General features: G+C 40.9%; 1 protein-coding gene across 5 annotated transcripts in view; it reads right to left on the bottom strand.

Moving 5' to 3' along the window:
* NCALD (neurocalcin delta) overlaps positions 1-25,733 on the bottom strand; it is a 460,437-nt gene that overhangs the window by 335,184 nt on the left and 99,520 nt on the right. Inside the window, exon 1 of one of the 5 annotated variants that reach the window (XM_010863504.1) lies at positions 15,726-15,748. The exons of the other annotated variants lie outside the window; for them this stretch is intronic. The gene's annotated coding sequence lies outside the window, so the exon portion shown is untranslated. Of the gene's footprint in view, positions 1-15,725; positions 15,749-25,733 lie in introns of those variants that run through there. 5 annotated transcript variants of the gene reach the window in all.

Below are 25,733 nucleotides of genomic sequence, written 5' to 3'. Positions count from 1 at the left end.
TTCTCCAGGGGATCTTCCCAACCCAGGGACTGAACCTGAGTCTCTTACATCGCCTGCATTGGCAGGCAGGTTCTCTACCACTAGCACCACCTGGGGAGCCCCGGCACTTATTAGGAACAAACCTAATTCATCATGTGTTACCCAAACCAGTCCCCCACCCTGCCAGCCCTTCTTATTAATCACACAAACGAGGAACCTGACCATAGTCCACTTTCTCTTCTCATCAATAACCAAATTCTATAGATTGTGCTTACAGAGGATCTTTGTCTCTTACTCTGTCTCTACTCTGTCTCTTTACTGCCACTATCTCAGATCAAATCTTCATCCCCAATCTGCTGAACAAGTTAAGATCTTCCAGCTTTTGACGTCTTCAATGAATTCATTCATCCTTGAGATTTCTCTTTCTCAAATACACAATTGATACGTCATTCCCTTACTCATACCACTCTTCAGTGACTCCCTGTTACTTACAGGAAGGACTCAATGTTCGAGATGGTGTCTGGCTTCACACTCCACACTCCAGCCTTGCCAAACTGTATACAGTTCTCCACTGATTGGTTTCTATTGTGATATTCAGGTCTCCACATCCTAAGTGATCAACACCTTCCCATCTCACCTTCTAAAGGGCCCATCTAACAATTCCACTTCTTTCCAGAGGAAAATTCCTTGACCTCACCTGGCACTACCCTCTTCCTCCACTGCTGAGCTCCAGCCAGATCCCTGTAGGGTCTGCTGCCCTCCACTGGGTCTCAAGTTCAAGATGATTTCCTCAGAGAGATCTTACTTGACCCCCAAAAGAAAATTTTATCCTTCTCTGATGTACTTTGCAACCTGCTATTCCTTTCCCTTTTTGCATTTATCACAATGACAGCTGTATGCTTACTTTTGTCGTAGGTTAGTTCAAAGTTCACCATCCTCAGTGGACACTTACTTCTGTGAATTAGGAATAGTTTAGATCCAAAGTTAATCCCCAGAGGCCTAGCACTCAATAAAAATTTAAGCCAATGTGTGATATCTCCAGCCGCATTGCTTCTATGAATAATTTTCCACTCATTACCACCAAGCAATTAAGGATCACTTCCTCTCTTGCAGCTCAGACAGGTCCCTGAAAAAACTTAAGTCAGAACATTCATGATGCCTCATGCACTTCCACGTCGTTCTTCTACTACAAGCTTCTTGTATTGTTCCTTGCAAAAATCGTGTCATGTCTTTGAGGCAATTCTTCTTTAAGGCAGAATAAAGAGGGTACACAGGGGGACACATGTTTTCAGATATCAGTTGTGAGGGTGCCACAAGAATGGCAGTAAGATAATTTGGTACTTCAATTGGCATTTAATTGCTTTTTTTTTTTTTTTTTGCAACACCAAATAACAAACATGAACTTACTATGCTTTTCCTTTATGCTCAGTTCTAACTAAATATTATATTGCTCTTAGGAACCAGGTATCCTACTCAGTGTCACTGATCCATCCCCGGCATCTAGCATAGTGCTTGCATGCTGTAGGTACTAATAAATGATGAAAAATGAACAAAAAACAAACAACAGAATGAAAAATGAACAATTCTTATCCTCAAAGAATTCACTACTTAAAGAAGTAAACAGCAGATATGCCCAAATTTTGAAATCATTACAGATACCTCACGAAATTGTGGCTTTTATAAGAGTTTCATATGGTTTAATCTAATACTTATGCATAGTAGTGTACCTGCATTCATTTTTTTCATTTTTCCATGTTTATTTTTAACTCTCATCCATTTGGACAAGATAAATTGTGGTGCAAACAGCAGGTGTATATAACCAGGTTAACCATATATTTTGGTTTGCCTGACACCAACCGGATTTAAGCACATGGCCTGAAATAAATATTTTCATTGTCAATAATTATTTTATATTCACTATAAATGTTTCACTCTCAAACATGTCCCAATTTGGATGACAAAACTCTGCAGTCTGCTAAAATCCTCTTAAGACATTCTAAGGCTTATGACCACAGCCATAAGAAAGCTTTCTCTCTCTCTGGGTGTTAATGCTTTCTCCTTTGAAGAGCAAAGATTGTGTATGAGCAGAATAAATACTGACTTCCCCTGAAGCCTCATTCTGAGGGGATGTCATATTCCAGGAAAACATAGTCCAAAAGTAACTAATAAACATAATCTTTCCTGGTTCTGGAAAAATACTAAAAAGAATCTAATATATAGCTCACAGCAATTTTTCTTCCAATTTCCTTCCACTCCTCTCCAAGGCCCCACACTTCAGAGCTACAGGGTGGGTGTGGGCCACAGGAGAGGAGCTTGGGCCTTTCTAAAGCCTCAGGACCAAACTCCTTCTGCCTCTCACTCACTCCAGCCCATTAACCTATCTTTAGAGTCTTCATCAGGGAATTCTAAACAGCAGAGAGCAGATCTGGCAACTTTCTTTAGAAGAGAGAGGAGGAGGAAGAATCTAAGTAAAGGCAAAATTCTTTCAAGGGTGAGGGGGGAAGGATTTCAAACACTGTATGTCAAAAATAAGTTACACAGACACCAAAAACAGGCACAGAAACTATACAAGATTAAAAGAGATGAAAGAGACATAATGGATCAAATGGATTCAAGATCCAAAACTTGTCTGAAGACATTTGAGTATGGACTGTATATTAGATGACTTTGTAGAATTACTGTTAATTGTCTTGGGTGTAATAATGACATTGTGGTTACTTAGAAGCATGTCCATATCCTTAAAAGAAACATGTGGAAGTATTTAGGGGTGAAGTACCATGATGTACTCAAACTATATACAAATGATGCAAAAGGAGAATGTGGACATTATACATACATCGTACTTAAACACAAACTTAGTCCAACGTGTATAAATATGAACTAAGCGAGAGAGGAAAAGTGCATGTATCAAAATGAAGGAACTATCACTATGTACAGTTCTGTTGACTTTTCTGTAGGCTAATTTTAAAAATGAAAAGAAATGGAAAATAAATAAATAATAAGTAAATAAACAAAGTCCTTTTCACGTGCATATTCAATATTCTACACAATACCCGAGTATTCTTTGAAGCTCCAACTGCAAGGACCCAAGGAAGAAACAATGCCCACAGCTTTTCATGTTGGGAGAGATTGTTTATTAAATCCTCAGGGAATCTAACTTTCTGATGGGAAAGTAATAGCTCCGGGCAATGCCATGAGGAGGACTAGCTCTGGGAGGAGACAAAACTGACCTCTAGCATTTCCTGATGGCCTCTGCAACGTGGGCCCTGCCCCAGCACAAGGCAGTCTCCTTCCTGTGGACTTTGTCGCCCCTTTGCCCACCGTATGTGGGTTCCATCACCCCTCCTGATAAATGACCAGCAATTCAAGAATGAGTATGAGGCAGCCCCAGTCCCCCAGTGACTTATTCCATGGGTGACTACTTAATTCATCATTCAGATCAAGATACTTTGGAGAAGGCATGTACATCCTAGGTCACTACAGTCATGTCTGACTCTTTGCAACCCTATGGACTGACAGACTCCTCTGTCCATGGGATTCTCCAGACAAGAATACTGGAGTGTGTAGCCATTCCCTTCTCCAGGGGATCTTCCCAACCCGGGGATTGAACCCAAACCTCTTCTGTCTCTTGCATTGGCAGGCAGGTTCTTTACCACTGCATCACCTGGGAAGCTTAAGGAGAAGGCAACAGGGAGTTAACCAGACAGGGTACTGGGACAGCACATACTCTGAGACTAGCCCAGGAAAACTGGAACTGTCTCAATAACATTTGGGTATATGTCCATCCTACTTATATCCCATAAGCACATGTATCAAACAAATATGTAAAGGATGCCAATAGCAATCTTTAACCATATATCAAAACAATGTATTTCAAAGAATTCAAAGGAGGAATGAAGTAATTCCTTTGTAGGAATCAGGAAGAGAATCTCGGGAAAAAAGGAATTTCAAGCTCATGTTAAGATATTATAGTAAGATTTCTGCAGTTAGCAATGGGAGACAAGGTCATTCCAAATGGAATTATGTGAGCAAAAGCCAAAGTAGGAAAGCATGGGGTATGCCAGGGAAATGGGAACCATCTAATATAGCTGATCTAAAGAGGTGCCCACAGAAAAGCCAAGGAGATGAGCCGGGGGAGGTAAATAGGAGTTGTAGGAAAACTGCATGCTGTGTCCAACAGACAATAGGGAGTCACTGAGTGTTCAGAGTGAGGATGGTAGTAAGACTGTGAATGGCCTTGACTATCAGGCTAAGCACTTAAGCCCAGGGAATCAGACAGACCTTTTCCAGAAGATTCTTATACAATAAAAATATCCATAAGTATAAATCCATATTCTCTATCCTAAAAACATGAATGATAGAAACCAAAAGTGGTAAAGAACCCACCTGCCAATGCAGGAGACATAAGAGACGTGGGCTTGATCCCTGGGTCAGGAAGATGCCCTGGAGTAGGAAATGGCAAGTCACTCCAGTATTCTTGCCTGGAGAATCCCATGGACAGAGGAGCCTGGTGGGCTACAGTCCATGGGGTCATACAGAGTCAGACACAACTGAAGCGAAGGGACATTTTCCAGAAGAGTCTTACACAATAAAAATACCCATTTTTGTAAATGGGTATTTTTGTAAATGCATATTATCTAGCCTAAAAATATGAATGAAATAAACCAAAAGAAAACTGTCACAGGTGTTGACGCCATAAGCTTCTCAAAACCACCTTTACTCTCTCCTGTGGGAGGTTCTGTTTTGTATGCTGGGCCAAGTATCACTTCTTCCGTCAATGTTTCCTCATCAACTTCTCACTTCTGTTGCCTGAAAACCACTGTCACAGAAATAGAACTGAGAGAATTTAAAAGTTCAGAATGTCCAAGCTTGAGAGGATGAAAACAGAAAACACAGCATTTGAACTAAAGGAAAAGCAAGTTACCCAGAGGTGAGAGATGTGATAAATTTCCACTGGGCATAGGAAATTACATTTTCAAGGCATAGCACGTTTTGAAAGCAAGTCCTTCTACCCCACCCCAAGAAGCCTGAGGCAATCTCGCATTTAATAAGACTAATTTATCTTTCCCAAAGGTTAATTTACAGATATTTATTGGATTACATAGGGAATTTCAGGGGGAGAGCAGTAAAAGATAGTTTTTCAGCTGTTTTTAATTCTATTGTAGCTAAGTTTGACTAGGCAAGAGCACATGCCTCATAGAAGAACAAGTCATTCTGGAGAAAAACTATTAATATCAAATCTTTCCGGAAAAGGTGGACAACACTGGCAAAGCAATCTCCTTTTCAGAGGAGAATGGCCCAACAGGAAGCCAGTGCTCCAGGCTCTCAATACAAAGCCAGGAATATTTGTAAACAGAAAGCACATATTCTCTTTCTATAGAGGGTGTGCCCGCTCTTCAAACATATTCCCTGGTCAGTTAAGGCCATAAATGAATGGAGAAAAGGCTGAGCTAGAGAAGTTGTTCTTGAGTTTTCAGTCCATGGAGTTCATATCTACAAAGGACATCCGGGAAAAATAAACAGGAGACAACTTTAAGAGGCTTCCGTCAGGCTTTGAGGTTTCAAAAAGATAACTGCAATTAAATGGAACACATCAAATATGCTTAAGTCCACAAAGTCATGCATATATATATATGCATACTATTGGAAGATGAAAGGGACTCAGATTCATGATTTTGATGCTTGGTAAATAAAAGAGTCAAATATTTATCTTGTCTCTCCTATGTGAATAGCACCACTGGGTAATCAAAAAGTAGATGAGGGGAAGCAATTCTTTATGAAAGTATTCCATCTGCTAAATGAAAACATAAGTCTAAAATAAATATAACCATTTTGCCAGCCCCAGTGAATAAAGGAATCTAAGCACTGAGCATCAGCAAGAGTTAACATCACAAAAAGGACAAGACAGATATTACATGCTTCCTGATGGAAGAACACTCTTAGAATGTTGCCAAAGGAATTATATCTGAGTCTGATCAAGCCTCTAAATCCTTCTACCACATTACAGGGCTACAGAAGACAGAGGAACAGTGGAATGTGTCATGACTGTGAGAAACTCTACGGGTCAGCAGACTGGGTTCATCCACAGATAAACTATAAGGAAAAGAGAGATGGAGCAGGAACCTATAGATTAAAAGAAAGCTGTAGCATTTTTTTTAAAATAAGCACATTCATTTTTTTAAAAGCTGCTAAACTATAGGACCTAAGGATGCACATTTGGGTGATTACTGTTAAAGCATAGGTAATGGTTACTTGTGAAGGGAAGTAAGGGGTTGATTGACACAGGGAACATGGAAGAGGCTTCTGGAGTGGGTGGTAATTTTTACCTGCTGAACTTTGGTTGTAGTTACAAATGCTTTTGCCTTATGGTAATTGACTAAGCTGGACTTCCCTCATAGCTCAGTTGGTAAAGAATCTGCCTGCAATGCAGGAGACCCAGGTTCAGTTCCTGGGTTGGGAAGATCTGCTGGAGAAGAGATAGGCTACCCACTCCAGTATTCTGGCCTGGAGAATTCCATGGACTATACAGTCCATGGGGTCGCAAAGAGTCAGACACCACCGAGCGACTTTCACTTTCACTTTCTAATTGACTAAGCTATATATTTCACTTGGAAGAGGGGATCTATCTGTGTTTTGTTTTACAACAAAGTAACCTGATTTTTTAAAAAAAGAAGATACTTCTAGCAAACTCCTTAGAAGCATGAAAAAGGATATAAAGAAGCTTCTGATATTTTCCAAATTTAGGGGAAGTATGATAGATAAATAATGCATCAATGATTTATATTTGGGGAAGGAGAGTTAAAATATATTCAATACATTTCTATAATAAATATTAGAATAAGTCGGCTAGGAAGAAATATAATTCAATGAAGAAAACATGAAAGGAAAGATGCTGACTGGCTATGGCCTCCATTCCCAATAAATCTCATCGTGATTCCCTAAAAGTGTTATATGGTGGGGGGCTCATCCCCCACCCCCCACCAAAAAAGAGGATGACTCAACAATCATGGGGCAAGCCCTACATAAAAATCAAAACTTAGAATACTAATGTTTTGGGAAAACACGAGGCTTTTCTGTTGATTTTCTCCCTCAGAGAAACAGCTGCTGATTTTTCCCCTTGGAAGCACATTCCTAGGCTCTTGAACTCCTGGCCTTGGACACTTGATGACCACATGACCTAAGGTATCCACTATAAATTAACTGTGTCATTTGATCCCCATACCATAGACTCAGTTACGTGCAGTCCCAGTCTGTCACCTATATAGATATATATATGTATAATATATATGATAGGTCTACAGCAGGTCTGGAAGGTACAAGAAGTTATATAATTAGGTGACTCAGCTTCCTATGGCCACTACTTGCGCTACGTTGCTTTCCCTTTCTCAGCCCACACCCATGACTTCATAAGGAGCTCCCTGTAACCAGTTAACGATCAAAAAAAGATCATTCTATTATCAGCACTAGCTGGAAACAGACTGGTGCATATTCACTCAGAGTGGCCCTGGAAAATAGTGGAGAAAGACAATCCTGCCCATTGGTAGAACTTTACAGTACGTCTGAATATCCACTTTGTTTAGGCTGAAAAATAGCCAGAAGTGCAAATCTATACCAACTCATAAGTAGTAGTTAATGATTTAGCCAGATGGTCAGAGAATTAGAAAGGATGGAATTGGAAATTTGGTAAAAAGGAGGACTGTGAAATAGGTGTATGGATGATCTTTTGGAATGGAGAAAGGGTATTGAATATTTGTGTGTGTGTGTGTGTGTTCACACTCAGTTGCTCAGCCGTGTCCTACTCTTTGTGACCCCCATGGCCCCACCAGGCTCCTCTATCCATGGGATTTTCTAGGCAAGAATACTGGAGTGGGTTGCCATTTTCTCCTCCAGGGGATCTTCCCTACCCAAGGATCAAACTTGCATCTCCTATGTCTCCTGCATTGCAAGCAGATTCTTTACCACTGAGCCATCAGGGAAGCCCCATGAAATATTTGTATCCCATGTGAATATCCACAAAAGAGCACCACTGCAGAGGCTCTCAATGATAAGGTAGACAAGATAACATTCTGAGGATGTCAGATGACAGTCAGCCTTTTTTCCCCAGTGCTTTCCCTATGCTTTTTTTTTTTCCAGTGCTTTCTCCAAAGACTTGTCTTCAGAGTGTCAATGGCAGCATCAAGCTGGTTGTGCAAAGGCCCACCAAGGCAAATCTTGCTATCACCATTGCTGAGTTCTCAACTTCCCAACAGCAGGAGCCAACAATGAGCCCTGGTGGACCAGCTAGCCAATCTGATTACCTTGGGTTGATTACCTTGATCTCCTTCCAGAAAGAAGGAGGCAAAGATTTATCCTCCCTGGAATAAATACATTCTGGATATGGATTTGCCTTTTGCAAACACCACCATCCACATACTTATTGATCATCATAGTACCCATCACAACATTTCTTCTGACCAGGCACTAATTTCTCAGCAAAAGAAGTACAGCAACTGGTTTATGACCATGAAATTCTCTGGTCTTGCCACACACTCCATCATCCAGAAGCAGCTGGCGTGACAGAATGGTGGAATCACCAACTGAAGGCTCAGTATTGTCACCCACTGGGAGATAACACCTTGAAAATTTATGGCACTATCTTATAGCCTGCAGTATATGCTTTGAGTCAACAACCCATATAGAGTGTTATTTCTTCTATAACTAGGACACTTGGATCTGGAAACCAAGGATTAAAGTTATAGGGTCTGCTTTTATTATTACACTTAAACAAAATTTTGCTTCCCACTCCTGAGATTTGGGGCTCTGCTAGTTCCATTATGGGCACAAAAAATGGTTCTACCATACTCAAATTTGAGACTTCCTCCTTGTCATTTTAGACTCCTTGTGCCATTAAACTAATGGACAAAGAAAGGTTTTGCTGTCCATGTTAAGTTGATTGGTCCCAAATGTAAAGATGAAAATAGGACTGCCGCTGAACAATAGGGGCCTGAAGAGAGATGTCTGTAATTCAGAGGATTCTCTGGGGTTCCATTTATTACTTCCATGTTCAGTAGTAAAGTTGATGGAGGATTTTACCAGCCCAATAAAGAAAGAACGACTAGGGACACAGACTCTTCAGGAATGAAGCCACAATCCAGCAGAGAAAGAATCCTCACAAACCAAAGGACTAGTTAAAAGGAAGCGGTACATGAAAGTGGATAAGAGAAGAAGAAAAGCATATAGCTACAGATATAGTTTCATATTGTTGCTGTTGTTCAGTCGATAAGTCATGTCAACTCTGCAACCCCGTGGACTGCAGCACGCCAGGCCTCCCTCTCCACCATCTCCTGGAGTTTGCCCAAATTCATGTTCATATGCAGATCCTATATCTATCTACCTACCACTATATATCAGTTATGGCCTTGTGATCAGCTAGAGAAGTGAGAACTACAGCAACTATGTGTATTTTCTTCTTTGTTTTTTTATGTACATATTTGTATATAGAAATCACTTCCTCCTTTTTCCTTTCCCCTGCTCTGTCATATCAGGGATGCTGGTTGATCGTTTAACTTTACAATTTAGCCTTGTGGGTTATACAGTGGGATTTTGACTAACCTTAGTGAGAGTCACTAAGCTCATTCAAACATGGATGCACTGACTGATGAAACTTTGTTTTCTCCCTTATTGGGGGAAAGGGGAGCATGCCTTCATTTGTTAAAGGGATAGTTGTATCAAGGGAAGCACTTCAATGCTGCTGGGGTTGTTTTATCGAGTTTGTGTGTGGGTAGAAGGCTGTGAGTGGATGCAGAAGAGACAAAGGGATGGACTGTGCCTCACAGCACCTTCCTCGCTCAACCCCACACTCTTTTCTGTGGACGTTCTTCCTTTCTATGTACATTCAATGCACACCACCTTTTTCAGACTAACTCAGCAGCTGGCTTCCTATTGGGTTCTATCATCTGGGGCACTAGCAGGAAATTGGAAGACAGCAGAAGGGAGAAGGCGTTCTGTTTCTTTGGATTACTGGCTGTGCCCACAGGAGCAAGGGCAGTGATGCCTCAACTGGCTCTTGAGGACCCTGGCTTGCCCAGGCACCTCACTTCTCACAGAAGAGGGGAAGTGAACCAGCTGAGAGCAGGGACTGTCTTGGACTTATGGGTCCCCTAGTGCCTGGCCTAGAGCAAAACTCATAGCAGTTTCATGGGTGTTTTATTCTGGTTTTATTTTGGTAAAACAAATATACAGAAAAATTACCTTTTGGACCATTTTTAGGTGTACAGTCATGTTAAGTATGTTCACTTTGTTGAAACAGATGTCCAGAACTTTTCACCTAGCACATCTCTATGCCCATTAAATAACAAGTCCCCTTTCCTCCTCCTTCCAACCCCTGGTAACCACCACTCTACTTCCAGTTTCTATTAGTTTTACCACTTTAGAAAAATAGGCAGATGATTTCTTTTAATTAACATAATTGTAGAATCTCCAAGTTGGAAAAAACCTTAGAAGTAATCTAGTTTAGAAGTTACCTAGTGCATGGTCCCACCTTCTCCATCTTAAATCCAGTAACCATTACTTTTTAATCATCTGATCTATGCTGGAAAAATCCCAGTGACTGCTTCAAAAAGGTGACCCATACTATGAGGAGACACTTTCTGAGATTTAAAAAAAAAAAAAAAATCAGTTCTTTCTTACATTAACAGGAAATGTTGAACTTATCCCCATTGATCTTGGTCTATTTTCCAGAACAGAACAAGTTTCACTTCATTGAAGTTTACATGTTTTTGTGGTATTTTAAAAACATGATTTTATCATGTGTTTTAGCCTGCAAGATTTGCATGGAGAAAATCAGGAACACAAGTTAAGACCATCAACTGCTGCTGATATTCAACACTCAGCAACAGCATACCATGTAGCCAGAGGTCTCCATAGCCAACGGGAAGGCAGAATTCAGGAGCCAATTTAAAGAGTGAATAAATTCTTGTTCCTGAGACCCGTTGCACACCCAGGCCTTTAAAAATAAATCTTCTTCCACATGTTCACAGGATTACTGACAGTTTCTCATTAGATGACTACTTAGCTCATTAATAAACCAAGAGATTCTCTCCAAGGTAGTCACAATATTTATTGTGATGCAAAGACGAAAACTGTCACTAATGAAATCTCATTCAGAAAAGTGCATCACCTCAAGATGATTTCTTTTTTAAAAACTTGTTATTAATTTAATTAATTTATTTATTTTACTTTACAATATTGTATTGATTTTGCCATACAAGATGATTTCTGAAGTTACAGAGGCAGGATACAATCCTGTTCTTGCAGTGTTTCAAGCAACATTCATGGCAACCTCTTCCTCAAATAACTGAACCATAAGTTCTTTATACCACAGATTTACACTGTTGCTATGTGTGCTCAGTCGTGTTGTGCCCGACTATTTACAACCCCATGGACTGTAGCCAACTAGGCTCCTCTGTCCATGGGATTCTTCAGGCAAGAATACTGGAGCGGGTAGCCATTCCGTTCTCCAGGAGATCTTCCTGACCCAGAGATCGAACCTGGCTCTCTTGAGTCTCCTGCATTGGTAGACGGATCCTTTACCACTAGCACCACCTGGGAAGCCCCATAGAAATATAACCAAATAATAATAATAATAACAAACTTGAAGAACATGGAGGCTATGATGAAATGCCTCTGATGGAAGATCAGGAGCTGAGCGAGCCTTGCACAAGAATTTGACTATAGGAGGTTACTGCCTCTGAGATGTGATATATGCCTTGGGCAACTGTCTTCAGCATCTTCATCATGATTATTGTTGAATGCACTCAGTATGCCTTGGATATACTAGAAGCATTTAATGTCAGATTAAGAGAGAAATGTAAAAATTGGTAAAGGCCAGGAAGCAATAATTTATAAAGAATAAATGTAAATTGTAAATAAACACGTGGAAAAACTTCTCTGGCTTGTAATCAAAGAAATGCCAATGGAAACAAAGCAAGATACTGTTTGTGTCTCATCACTGAGAACAACAGGCATTCTCAGTACTATAGACACGTAAGCTGGTGCAGCCTTTCAGAGATTAATTGCTAATATGTAACAGAAACCATAAAAATACTAATATATTTTCATCCAGAAACTTTATTTCCTGAAACAAAGAAATAACTTTTTAAATGGGCACACAAAAAGTGTGTACCAGGGTTTCACAATTTGTAATCATCAAAAATCAAAAACATCCAGGGTGTAAGTGTGTGAACTTCAAAATCACCTAAATAAACAGTGAGATGGTGTTCAAAAAAAAAAAAAAAAATCCAAATAGCAAGCAGTGGATGGTAAATAAGTTATGACTCACCCAGAAGATGGAATTCTATGCAACCATTAATAAAAACAAACATTACATAGCACTTACCATGCAGCAGCCTCTATTCTAAGCAATTTGTAAATATATTAACACATTTAATCTTTACTATAATTCTATGATGTAAGTACTATTATTGCCCCCATTTTACAGAGAAAAACTAAGGCAAAGAAGTTAAGTAATTTGCCCAAGACCACTGATTTAGATGGCGCTGAGCTATTCAAACTCAGGAAGGCTGTTCTGATTGCAGAATTCTGTACTCTCAACCATCACACCATTATACTATAGAAGAATATCTAACATCACATTAAAAATCTCAAAATATACTTGTAAAAATGTTTTAAATGAAGTTATATTGGGTGCGTGTGTGTGAAAGGTTGCTGCTGCGAGCCAAGTACTACACCAGGATTTGTGACCTCCAGAGGAGAGGATTCTGATCTGGGGTCAGAGATGAGGCTTGACTACTTGGAGCATTTTGTGTAGCAAAGTTTTATTAAAGTATAACAGAGATAGGGAAAGCTTCTGACAGATATCAGAAGGGGACAGAGAAAGTGCCCCCTTGCTGGTTTGCAGCAAGGTGTTTTGTCTGTTAGAAAGCTGTTAATCATGTAAGAGAGACACCTCAGGGCTGACGGAGTTTGACCAGGCCCCTCTCCCACAATCTGCACTTTTGAGATAGGATGGCATGAGGTGTATCATCCCCCAGCCATAAAACAATTGACAAGAACACTGGTTTGTTGAGCCATTATCAGCCCAAGTTTTGAGAAAATAAAAGTTAGTCTTAGGCAGAACCATTTTGAAGAAAGGCAAATTCCAAAGCAAATACACAGTTTCATTGACCTAAGAAAACACACATTGGTTAGCTCAAGGCAGAGCCAGGTGTCGTCAACACAGAATTAAAAGAACCCCCTTTTCATTTCATGTAGAGAAGGAAAAGAAACATCTGCCATTTGCAGATTATTTCCTCCTGCTGCCTGGGGACCTCTGGCCTTCCCGCCTGTTACCCTCTCATATGTGTATAATATATATGCACATGTATGGCAAAATACCAACTGTTATTGAAATCATATACAATGTTTTAAACTTTTTTCTTTCTTCTATTTTTCTAATTTTATTTTTTTGCCAAGAACACATGTAGTTGGCCTTCTGTAGCCACTGGTTCCACATCCATGGATTCAACCAACCGCAGATCCACAGAAACCTACCCACCCAAAGAAACCCATTGGTGAAAACCACAGATACAAGAGCCCACTGTACTAGGCAATTTTATACAAGGGACTTGAACATCTATGGATTTTGGAACCAATCTCCTACAGATGCCAAGGGATGACTGTGTTACATTCATAAATTTCAAAATAAAAGAATGCTCTCAGTACCATCACTGAAATATTCCTGATGGCCACTGCCCTCAGCCTAGAACTGGAAGGGACCCAGTTCTTAGCATGACTATTTGAACAAACTGAAGTATTTCACATCAGTTTGCCTCCTTCTTTCTTGACCATGAGATACAGCTGTTGTTTTTAAATCTTCAAGAAAGCTAAATAAAGGACCTTAACCTGAACTGATAGCACTTTGTGTATATATATATATATCTTTTAACAATAAATATTTGTATGATTTCAACACCTGAAGTTTCAAAGCACTCAACCTGTGCCCAAATAAATTCTCTCTATGCTCTGCCTTCAACCCTGAGCCATCTGAGTTTATCTGTGCATATACTTAACTTTAGCAACAGTTTCCAGCTGGTGAGGATACTGTTGCTTCGTATGGGGTCTTCTAGGGCCTCTGACTCATTGAAATTTCCTAATGGCCATTGCTTTACGGTACTAAATTGATCCTAGGGCTCCTCCATGATAATTCTCAACTGAACCAATTTGGGGATTTAAATTGCCTTCAGGGAATGGGCAAATAAAATATGACAGAAATCAAACCAGCACCATCCACACAGACTCTGTCCACACCATGTGGAAAGAAAACAATTGTCTGTGGGCTAGTGGGACAGAGGCAGTAATTACATTCTGTCAAAGAGCAATCATTGCTGTGGACATCCATCACATAGTACTGTGTGCAGGGTTTGCAAAGTATGTAAGAAACAGGGTGAGCCTGTGTGCCTGCAAAGGGTGCTGCATCAACTTTCACCAGAATCAAGTCCACAAACTCCCTGGCTGTTCTCCCCACCTGGCATGTGGTGGCCTTGATTATTCCCGTGGCAGAAAAGCCCCTAGGAAACCTAAGCAGAAGGCTCAAGATTCTATAGCATTAACCAGAATAGCACATAAATATGTTTAGGGGACATATCCCTGTGCACTAGTAACCCATTCCACAATTTTCTAACATCCACTTTGGCAGTGTTGCTGAAATCCCTCTGGGCTCCAAAACTGCAACCGAGTGGGCAGAATTCTAAGATACCCCCAAGACTCCATCACCCAGGTTGTATCCACCTGTATGCCTCCCCTCTAGTGGGGAACTGTGATGGGATGGCCACTTCCTCAATTATGTTACATTATATGCTTCCCCGGTGGCTCAGACGGTAAAAAAATCTGCCTGCAATGCGGGAGACACAGGTTCGACCACTGGGTCAGGAAGATCCCCTGCAAAAAAGAATGGCTACCCACTCCAGTATTCTTGCCTGGAGAATCCCAAGGACAGAGGAGCCTAGCGGGCTACAGTCCTAGGGGTTGCAAAGACTTGGACATGACTGAGCAACTAACACTTTCACTTCCTTTCATATGACTAGTAGTGACGGGACAGCCACTCCATCCCAGCCAGCCAGAGAGAGGTGAGTTCCTCCTGGCCTGGAAGAAAGCAGACATCTGTGCTGCAAACTGCCTATGGGAGAGAAAACTGGCATGGAACCTCAGGAGTTCTCGAGAGCTGAGGGTGCTCCTGGCCAAAGGCTAGCAAGGAAGGAGGGATGTCAGTCCTACAACCTCGAGGAAATGAATCCAGCCAACAACCAGTGATCTGAGAAGACAGCCCTGAGCCTCAGATGACAGCCCCAGCTGCCACTGGATTTCAGCCTGAGATGACCTTGAGCAGGATCCAGCTACTCTATGCCAGACTCCTGACCCCCAGGAACTAAGAGATAAATTTGTGTTATTTGAAGTCCAAGCCCCCAACAATAGAAAACTAATGCAATGACCATCCTGGTGACATTATCAGCACATGTGCTGCTAAAGTTCTTTCTCATACTTCTACTCTCTTCAGAAGGAGTGCCTGTCCATAACATTCACCCCTAAGGAACACAGAAAGGGATAATTGATATCTGTTTAATACTTTGGAGTTCATTGAACCTTCATATGAAATCTCACTTGAATTTTTCATCATTAATCTGAAGGAGTCCAGGCAGTGATGATTAGAAACAAAGATTCAGGAGCCATGCTGCCTGAATTCGACTCCCTCTTCTCCCCCACTTACTCACCAGATGTGCTCAAGCCAATTCCTTGACTTCTCTGTGCCTCAGTTTCCTCACCTGTAAAACAATATGATAAAAGCCTAGCTCCTATTAAGCACTGGACAAGTGTTTATTGTTCTTGTAATCAATGCTGGAATCTAAATACACCACAAAAGCACAACTAACTTTGCTTGTTTCCTGCTATAAAACATTGCAAGAACTAAAGCCTATGGTTTTAGCAGGTTCTACAACATTGAGTGAAAGTCACTCAGTCGTGTCCAACTCTTTGCAACTCCATGGACTATACACAGTCCATGGAATTCTCCAGGCCAGAATACTGGAGTATTCTGAATGAACTCCAGAATTCCAGAACACTGGAGTGTGTTTTCCTGGAGAAAAGTAACCCACATCAGGGAAAGAACAGATTTCCACCATTTACCTATTGTCCTGAGTAGAATGTTAAGGAGGGTGGGGTGTGGGGGGATGAACACGGGCAAGAAAGAATGTGCTTTTTGCACCCCCTAGAAAAGACCACAGCTCCAGGGGCAAGCAGGAGTGTGACCAGGTAAATCAAATCCTGGTTCCAACAGAATTCTGGATTTGAGATGAGACACAGATGCAAGTGGGTTCATGATGCTATAATTAGACTCACACAGCCCACATCACACACACTCTGGAGCATAGACGCGCTGCCATGTTGACTAGCTGCAACAGGCGTTCCTCCCAGGTAAACTCAGTCACAGAAAATCCATTAAAAAACCAGTTGGCGGAGGGTTGGCAATGCCTCCCAAGGGGCTGCCAAATCCATATGTGACAATAGTGGTCTTGTCACTGTGATTGTTCAAGGTGAGCTGCTAGAGTATCCACCTTCATAATATGGAGACAGGCTACTTTCTAGTTCAAAGAGTACCCCGCCAGGCTGTCCCATAGGTCAGGGCTGCTGTGGACATGAGGGTGCTTTAGTTTGTGGGCACCGCTTTGGTTATACTCTGGAGAAGTTGAAGGGATAAAGGCATATCTGCCCAATGTGTTTTGGTCCCATTATATCACTGACCAAAGGCTTACTTAGTCATCCCTCATCTTCTTGACTAATTTCTCAATTTAAATGTTAAAGAACTCTTGTCAGTGTGGAGGGAAAATGTGAGTATATCCTTTTGTGTGTGTGTGTGTAATAAATGCCCCTCTTTTGTCTCTACCTGTGCACAGCCCTCACCTGAGCAGCCTTCATGCCACAGAGAGACGAGGCCCTTTATTTCTGATACTTTCCCATCACTCCTCTCAGGGCTTCCCAGGTGGCGCTAGTGGTAAAGAACCTGCCTGCTAATGCAGGAGACATAAGAGACACAGGTTCAATCCCTGGGTCGGGAAGATCCCCTGGAGGAGGGCATGGCAATCCACTCCAGTATTCTTGCCTGCATAATCCCATGGACAGAGGAGCCTGGTGAGTTACAGCCCATGGGGTTGCAAACGGGGGTCGCAAAGTGTCAGACAAGACTGAAGCAACTTAGCACACATCACTCCTCTTCCCACTAAACAATCAGTCATGGACAAAGGAAATGGAAAACTACAAAAAGGAACTTTACCTTATCTCCTAATCACTCAAAGACATATTGATTCATTTCAGAGCATTTACCTTAATTCACACTGGAAGCTATCCCGAAAGATCCAAAAGGAGGTAGGAAAGCTTCAATGCCTGCAGGTGTGCAGTTAACCCACAACAACTATGTGATCAGGTTGAAAGGAACAAGCCTAGATGACTTGGCTTTTAAAACACTGTGCAGACCTACCAGCCAAACAAAAATCTCACCAGTGGGCCACGGGTGGCTTGGGGCCACTTTTGTAAGGACCCCTGACCTAGAGAGTAGGAAGTTCTTTCAAAAGCCAGTTTGATACAAGGAATGCAGACCCCCAAGCAAAGACAGGAGGAGCTCAAAAGAGAAAGTCAAAGCAACTGAAACTGCTCTCTGAAAACTGCCAGCCCAGCTGATAGGTAAACTCAGAATTCTCCACTTGGCATGGCCTGGAAGTCTAGGGACAGGCTGCAATGACACACCAGTCTAAACACAGAGGGCTGCAATCAAGAGCAAATGCCTCCCTGCTGGAACCCAATTACCCTTGAGATTTTGACCAAAGAAAAACATTTCCTCTTTCTAATCAAAAAAAAAAAAAAAATCCAATCACTACTATGGTAGAGTGGGTTTCAAGCCATTTAGCTCCTCTAATCAGGGCATTACCCATTGAGTAGAGGTCTTTTTCCTGGGAAGAACTCCCTGCTAAAATCCCTCTGAGAGCACATTTCGCCCTAGCTTGGTCCAGACCTAACAGCACACACAGTCCTCCGTGAGTGTAGTCTGTGGATTACGTATGTGGCAACGTGTCAAAATGAGAACTTTTCTCTCAGTTTAGAGACAACAAACCCATGGCAAACTTTTAGTGCCCAATAACCAGTGACAGAATGCAGACCCCTCACCTTCAACAAGAATATCAAAGAGAGAGACGAGAGGGAGACAACTGAGAAAAGAATTTGTGAGAAGGATTTATTTGGAGAGAGCTATATTTTTAACCCCTGGGAAAGAGGTGAAGGCCAGCTATTTCCACTTCAAGCCTGGTGAAGGGCAGTTTACTCCTGCACTGCAGAAGTCACCTTGGATTGAAAATCCTACAAGGTAGGAAGCGGACTTGAGTGGCCGACCTGAGTTCAAGGATGTACTGGAAGCAGATGGGCCTGCACTCCCAGAGCTCATCAGTGCAAAGAACGCTTGCATATTTCCGGTGACAAAGTGGACAGGGGGCTGTGTGAGGTCACCTGAGGGCCTTCTAGTAGGGTCTCCTAGATGCTTGATGAAAGCTAGAGGTGACTCTAGATTCCTTGGGATGAAGAGGGAGTAAATGAAGAGCCAAAGAAGAGACGGTGCATCGTCTGCATAAAGAGAACTACCCTGGGGAAAGGCCCCAGTGATTAGAGCCGCACGCAGGGGTGGGAGTGTGGGTGGGGGTGGGAGTGTGGGGCTGGGGAAGTGGGTAGTCTCTGAAGAGTCTATAAAAACACCCAGGAGGAAAAACGTTAGCCTTAAATACCTGCCAGGTCCAGAGACTATAAAGCTGTGTGACAGCAATGACGTCAAGGCAAAACTTTCTGGCTCCCCTCATCTTTCCATTCTGACAAGGAGGATTCGAGCAGCCGCTGGGATGGGAGGAAAAAGGAAACACGCGTGAAGGGACCGAGCACACCCCTTCTCTGTGTGTGCCAGGAGAGGACCCACCACAGCAAAGTGCCCTGCCAACGAAAAGGTCCCCTGAGACTTACCTTAGATTTACTGTCATCAAGGTATTAAAAGCGAACTGTAAACTCACCTCTCACACAAGGAAGTCATTTTGGTCATACCTGCTTATTCTTGTTTAAACTTTTCATCACATAATTATGCGCATCTAACTGGATTCCTCAATTAGCATATGGCCCATGTGAGTCCTTGACTCATTTCCATTTGAGGATAATATTTTGCTGAAGTTTAAGCTTTGGAAAATCTTCTTTAATGAGAAAGAATTTAGAGGGTTTGGTGGGCTTGTTTGGTTGGTGGGTTTAGTTTTGTTTTTTGATGTTCTTCCTCCTGCTTTCTATATTTCTAATTGTTCCCATAGAGTTGATAGTTATCTTTTCCTTAATCTAGCAGCAAGTATCTGTACTATTGATTCAACATTACTAGGTCATCATAGATTGAAAATCTGGGTGTTAGCAAATTGCTGAAAAAATAATTAAAGTCCGAGGATTGGAGGCTTGGACAAGGAAAACTCAAAGAAGTGGGGACAACTAAGTGACCTGAACTTGGAATTAAAATGTAAAAGGCAAAATGTCAGGAGGTTAGCAAGCAGCTGTTCTCCATTTCTATCACAGAATTTTTTTTTAATAAAAAAATGCAGCTACCTATGTTGTACTAAATCAGGTTGGAGGTAGAAGGAGGGGTTCGAAGGGGAATGTTTTGTAGCTGTTCATTTTCTTTGCTTCCTTGTCCCTTCCTGAAAGGCCAAGCCAGAAAGATGACACCCAGCTGCTACTCCTAAACTCTAGGACTTCGGTTGCATCACTACTGGGAGGAAAACTGATTCTATCATTGGTTCAAGAACTCTAATTTGCTTCAAATGACTGATGGTAAAATACTATCAGAATTTCTGAGTTAACACTCAGAAGTATGTTAGAATCTCAATATATTTTCAGTTACTTGCCATCAGCTATGGCCTTCATTTTAAGCAGAACGTGTTAAAACAACATATGGAAAATTGCTATGTGAGTTATTTTAAAGTAATTCTTTTTTTAAGGAATTTACGTCTAATTAAGTCTGATAAAATACTAGAAGAGAGAGAGAAGAGGAGTTTGGGAAGACAGCTGGAGAGTCTGTAGAGTTTTTATTTACAACTTTAAATAACGAATAAAGTGACCCCCCAAAAAGGAGTTAATCCTTGCTAGGATTAACAAGGAATTTGAGGACTCAGAGAAGTGGTTCAGGAAGAGAAGAACATTTGGGAAACTGCTCTCCTGGGCTGAGGAAAAAGCTCAGCATAACTTCTCCAGGCATGGGAAGGAAAGGACCACACCTCATTCTACAAATGGAGTTAGCAGGGTGAAGAGGGGTGGTTGACATATTGAACACATGTTTCTATAAGTTAGAAAGAATTTTTGTGACCAATCAGAAGGGACTCCAAAAGGCATCCAAAGAGTTGCATGGGGGAAATTTAAGAAGGATTCCTTTAACATTTGGAGAGGATCTTTATTATCAAGTGCATAGCCTTGGAGCAAGTCTATATGAGTTGGATTGTAGCAATGTCAGTAGCTGTGTGAGTCTAGGCAAGTTACTGGTCTTCTCAAGCCTTCAATTTTGATACTAATAAAACAGGGATGCTAACAGAATCTACTAGGTAAGGGGCTGTGAGATGTCAGTGTATTAGTATGTGAGAAGTGCTTAGAAGAAGGCCTTGCACAGAGGGGGTGCCCTGAAGTGCACAGATTTCAGGAGACAACAACTCTACCAAAAAATGGATGAAGAAAACAGAGGAGAAAAACAAGGCTCACAAAGGTTAGCAACTGTTTAAAATCAAACTTAAGTCTCTATTTCTAAACTCAGGGCTTCCCACCATAATGCACTGCTGCCATGAAACCAAGGTTGTTGCTGTCATTCAGTCACTCAGTCGTGTCCGACTCTTTACAACCCCATGGTCTGCAGCACGTGAGGCTTCCCTGTCCTTCACTATGTCCATTGAGTCAGTGATGCCATCCAACCATCTCATCCTCTGTTGCCCCCCTTTCCTCTTGCCCTCAATCTTTCCCAGCATCAGGGTCTTTGCCAGTGAGTTGGCTCTTTGCATCAGGCGGCCAAAGTATTGGACCTTCGGCTTCAGCATCTGTCCTTCCAATGAATATTCAGGATTGATTTCCTATAGGATTGAGTGGTTTGATCTCCTTGCTCTCCAAGGGACTCTCAAGAGTCTTCTCCAGCACCACAGTTTGAAAGCATCAGTTCTTTGGTGCTCTGCCTTCTTTAATATCCAGCACCGTAACTGAAAGGGACCAAGTCTAGCTTCCCCTCCTTTTGCTTCTATGGGCTATACTCTGAGGGAAGGTCATTGAGTAATGACCAAAATGTTGAGAACTGCCTCGTTCAAAGGCATCTTAAAAGAAAACATAATGATTCCAGTCCACTGACCCTGGAGACAGAGAGTCTTGGCTCAAATCTCAGCTCCATTTCTACAGCAGCCCTGTGACCCTGAAAAGGCTTTTAACCTCACTGAAACATAGCCTAGGAGTATTATGTGCCCATCTGAATGAGTGCATGTGAGAATAACATTAAAAATTCTTACATTTTATTCTTTGTTACATAACTGAGTTATATGTAGTGCTTTACAAATAAAATGTGATTTGTGTAGGAAAAAAAAAGCACTGATACATGGTAAACCTTCAGATTTTACCTGTGCTTGTCATCATCATCAACAACAGGGTTCAGCTATCCAACTGATATTTGAATTTCCTCTACACCACTGACTTTTCAATTTCCTCTCATCAAAACTCATGGAGGGGAAAAAAAATACTAGCCACATGTGGTACTAAGCCCCTGAAATGTGGCTAATGCAACTGAGGAATTGAATGTTGACTTTTATTTTATTTTAATTAAATTAAAAGTCACATGTGGAAAGTAGCTTCTCTACTGGTGTGTATCTAGAACTTATCATGGTACATCCTAATGACTTTAATGTAAAGAAAATGATAATAAAAGGTGCATTACTTGAATATTTATCGGGGGTCAGGCATTAGTCTAAGCCCTTTATATAAGGCAATGGCACCCCACTCCAGTACTCTTGCCTGGAAAATCCCATGGATGGAGGAGCCTGGTGGGCTGCAGTCCATGGGGTCGCACAGAGTCGGACACGACTGAAGCGACTTAGCAGCAGCATATGTCATTATGTGATTTACTTCTCAGACAGTTCAGCCTGGGAAGTACCATTATTATGTCCTATTTTCGACTGAAGAAACTGAGATCCCAGCTAGTACGTCATAAAGTTGAGGTTCAAACCCAGGTCTGCCCGCAGAGCACAGAGCTGAGCTGTATTCCTTCCCACAACAATATCCACTGGCAATGTGTGTGTGTGTGTCTGTTTTTAATTTCAGTGGGTAGGAAAAAGAGCTGTATGAAAGACTCAAAAATAAATGACTCTTTCTCTATCTTTTAAAAAATTTCCTCTACTTAGTGCCCCAGACTGGCCTCTAAAAGAAGGAAAATTCTGAGTGAGGACTCTTCCAGTTCTAAAAACAAATGTCTCTGTGGCCCATCTGAAGCTATGATACTATTTTTACACTTACTTTAGGTTTTTTTCTTGCCTGCTTCTGAGAGGATTTGGGGGGGATTATAGATTAAGACATGTGAAGATCATAAAAAGCAGAGGTCATTTGGAAAAAAATTAATGGGTTAAAGATTTTAAGCACCTGATTTCTGAGACAGAGGACTGACAAAAGCTTTCCAGCTAAGGCAATTAATTTATATTATTATGAACACATACTTAATAAAAAGGTGGAGGCATTAGCTTATGCACAGGACCTGTTGTTCTTTGTTTTTTCCAGACAATGAGATCCATCAAATTGGTATATGGTTTTCATTAAAGACACGGCTTGCTCATGTAATTTTCGTCTCTCTTTCAAACAAACAAACAAATAAAAATAGATAATATTGCAGGAAAATATAACTCAGTAAAGGCGGTTCTCTGAGAAGAGAAGCCACATAGCTCAAGAGCTCATTGAGAGTGTGTGAGTGTCCTTCTGCCCATGTCTGTCTGCACTAATTCAGACGTGGCTTGCCTGCAGGGTCCTCTCTGAATGGGCTCTTCTGTCCATTGTTGCTGATAACCGCTCAAAACTGAACTAAGGGTTAATAGGCCCCTCCACTACCATAAAGGATGAGAAATGTGGCCACTTGGCTCTACAAATATGTTCTTTCATGTCAACGTGGGAAATCTTTATCAGTGAAGAACTGCCTGTTGTCACTTGCAGTTGAACTGAATTTGTGCATGCATGTGTGTGTAAAGCTTTAAGTGTATTGAATTTGTGTTTCTGTCTCATTATTTGAAGAAGAAAAATAATCATAATTAATCACACACAAACACTAATTTGAAACAATAACGTCTATGGGGATTTTCTAAAGAGTAATGATTTGTCTTTATCAGATCAAACAGTTAGAGAAGTTGGTTGTCTCTTACCCCTCAGTTCACAGCTGCCTCTAACCCACTTTTTCCTTCCTATTTTCCTTGAACTGGTCGTAGAGAATTAAGTTAAAGAGGATAAAGAAATGCAAAGCCTAAAAAAATAAAAATAAAGAAATCCAAAGCCTTTGACAGCCTCACTGTACTCTCAATTCCATAGAGAAGTAAAAGGAAAACTTCATCTATAATTTTTGTTGTGAGGTGCTTTATATGCCTAAATTTAATCCTCATGAGTCTCTCAATGGTAGGTATGATCCTTATTGCTATATTAGAAATGAAAAGCACAGGTAAATCACCCAATATTTCACAGCCTATATGTGTTGCAGCTAGAATCAAAACCAAGATGGTCCATCCCAGATATGATCAAAGTCTTTAAACTGTTAGTCCTTGACAGAAGGGACCCTGACTATGTTGAACATCTGTGTGCTGGGCCCAGCACACAGTAGCATTCAAGCAATACTGGCAGACTGACCAGCTGAGCGTTCCTTACCCCTGCTTCTTTTGGTTATACCACAGCTGCGCTCTAAATTGGTAACTTGAATAGAAATTCCAAAAAATCTTCCAATTATTGCTAAACTATCACTTCCGCCTTTCAAGAGTCTTCTTTATTCTAAGGATAAAGGGATCCATCAATCTATTCATTCTTCTATACTACTTTTATCCAGTCGACAAATATTTCAGTGCAATGTAAGCAACTGTGGGAATATACATTCTAAGAATTATGTCTCTAGGTTATATAAAGTGGCTGAATTGCTGTTCTTCCATAAACAGGACTGAGTTTCAAAAAATTAATGAATGTTAACAAGAATGGAAATAGATTAAGACCTAGATGTTGCAATCATACACTACCTATTCATTTTTAATTAACAGACTTTTTCAGAGCAGCTTTAGGTTTACTGAAAAATTGTACAAAATTCCCATATACATCCCTCCTGCTCCACTCCACTCCATAAATTTCCCCTATTATTAAATCCAATGTTAATGTTGTGCATTTGTTACAATTGATGAGTCAATACTGATAAATTATTTTTAACTAAAGCTCATGGTTTACATTAGGGTTCACTGTCTGTTATACATTCTATGGATTTTGACAAATGTATAATGATATATATCCAGCACCACAGTATCAAACACAACAGTTTCACTGCCCAGAAAATCCTCTGTGCTCCACCCATTCACCCTTCCCTCTATCCTAACCCCTGGAGATCACTGACCATTTTATTGTCTCCATAGTTGGGAGACAATTTTCCAGAGCATCGATATAGTTGGTATCATACGGTAGACAGCTCTTTCAGACTGGCTTCTTCCATTTAGGAATACGCGTTTATTGTTGAATACTATTCCATTGTATGAATGTACCAGTTTATTCATTCACCTACTGAAGAACATCTTGGTTACTTTCAAGTTTGGACAACTATAAAACAAAGCTGCTAAAACATTTGGAGGGACATATGTTTCTAATTTATTTGGATAAATAACAAGGAACATGATTGTTGGATTGTATGGTATGAATATGTTAAACCCGCCAAACTGTTTTCCCAAATACCTGTACCATTTTGCATTCCCAAGAGCAATGAACAGGAAGTCCTACTGGCTCACAGTCTTACCAACATCTGATACTGTTAGGGTTTTGGATTTAGGTGCGTAGTGGTATCCAAGTGTGTTTTCACTTGCAATCTCTAATGGCATATGACGTTGGACATACTTTCCAAAGCTCACTGTCATCTGTACCCCTTTTTGGTTGAAGCGTCTGTTAGCTCTTCTGTCCATTTTTTACTTCTTTGTTTTCTTATTGTTGAGTTGTAAGAACTTACAATCATTTTTCACTGTTATAAAAACATAAAGCCTTGCTCTCTGCTCTATAATTTTCTTCTTGATTTTGTCAACTAGATCCTGGAACTCAACTGCTGCTTTTCCAATGTCACCAAGTTCTATGTCAAGATCAGAGTTAAAACTCTTATTCAATGCCCTGTACTCCATAAGGCTGCAGGGATAGGACAACTGGAAGAAATGAGGGAATTGTCTCAACAACGCCTTGAACAGTCTCAGCCCATGACCAAGCTGTCAGAACAAAGAAGTCAAAAACCACAGTGCACCACACAGAATCCTAATGCAGTGCATTAGGCTAACATCATGCCCCATTATTTCAGTATTTTTAAAACATGAGACATCCTAAAGGTATTATTACTCTAGTGAGTTCATTCCAAACAATAATGAGGATCTATGTCAAAAAAGAAATTTCAACAAAAATTTAAATAAAGAAGGTCTTCAAAAGGATAGAACAAACTTTCTAAC

This window comes from Bison bison, unplaced genomic scaffold (assembly GCF_000754665.1).
Source record: "Bison bison bison isolate TAMUID 2011002044 unplaced genomic scaffold, Bison_UMD1.0 scf7180017864491, whole genome shotgun sequence".
Classification (NCBI taxonomy): Eukaryota; Metazoa; Chordata; class Mammalia; order Artiodactyla; family Bovidae; genus Bison; species Bison bison.
This window is presented reverse-complemented; position numbering and strand designations above follow the sequence as displayed.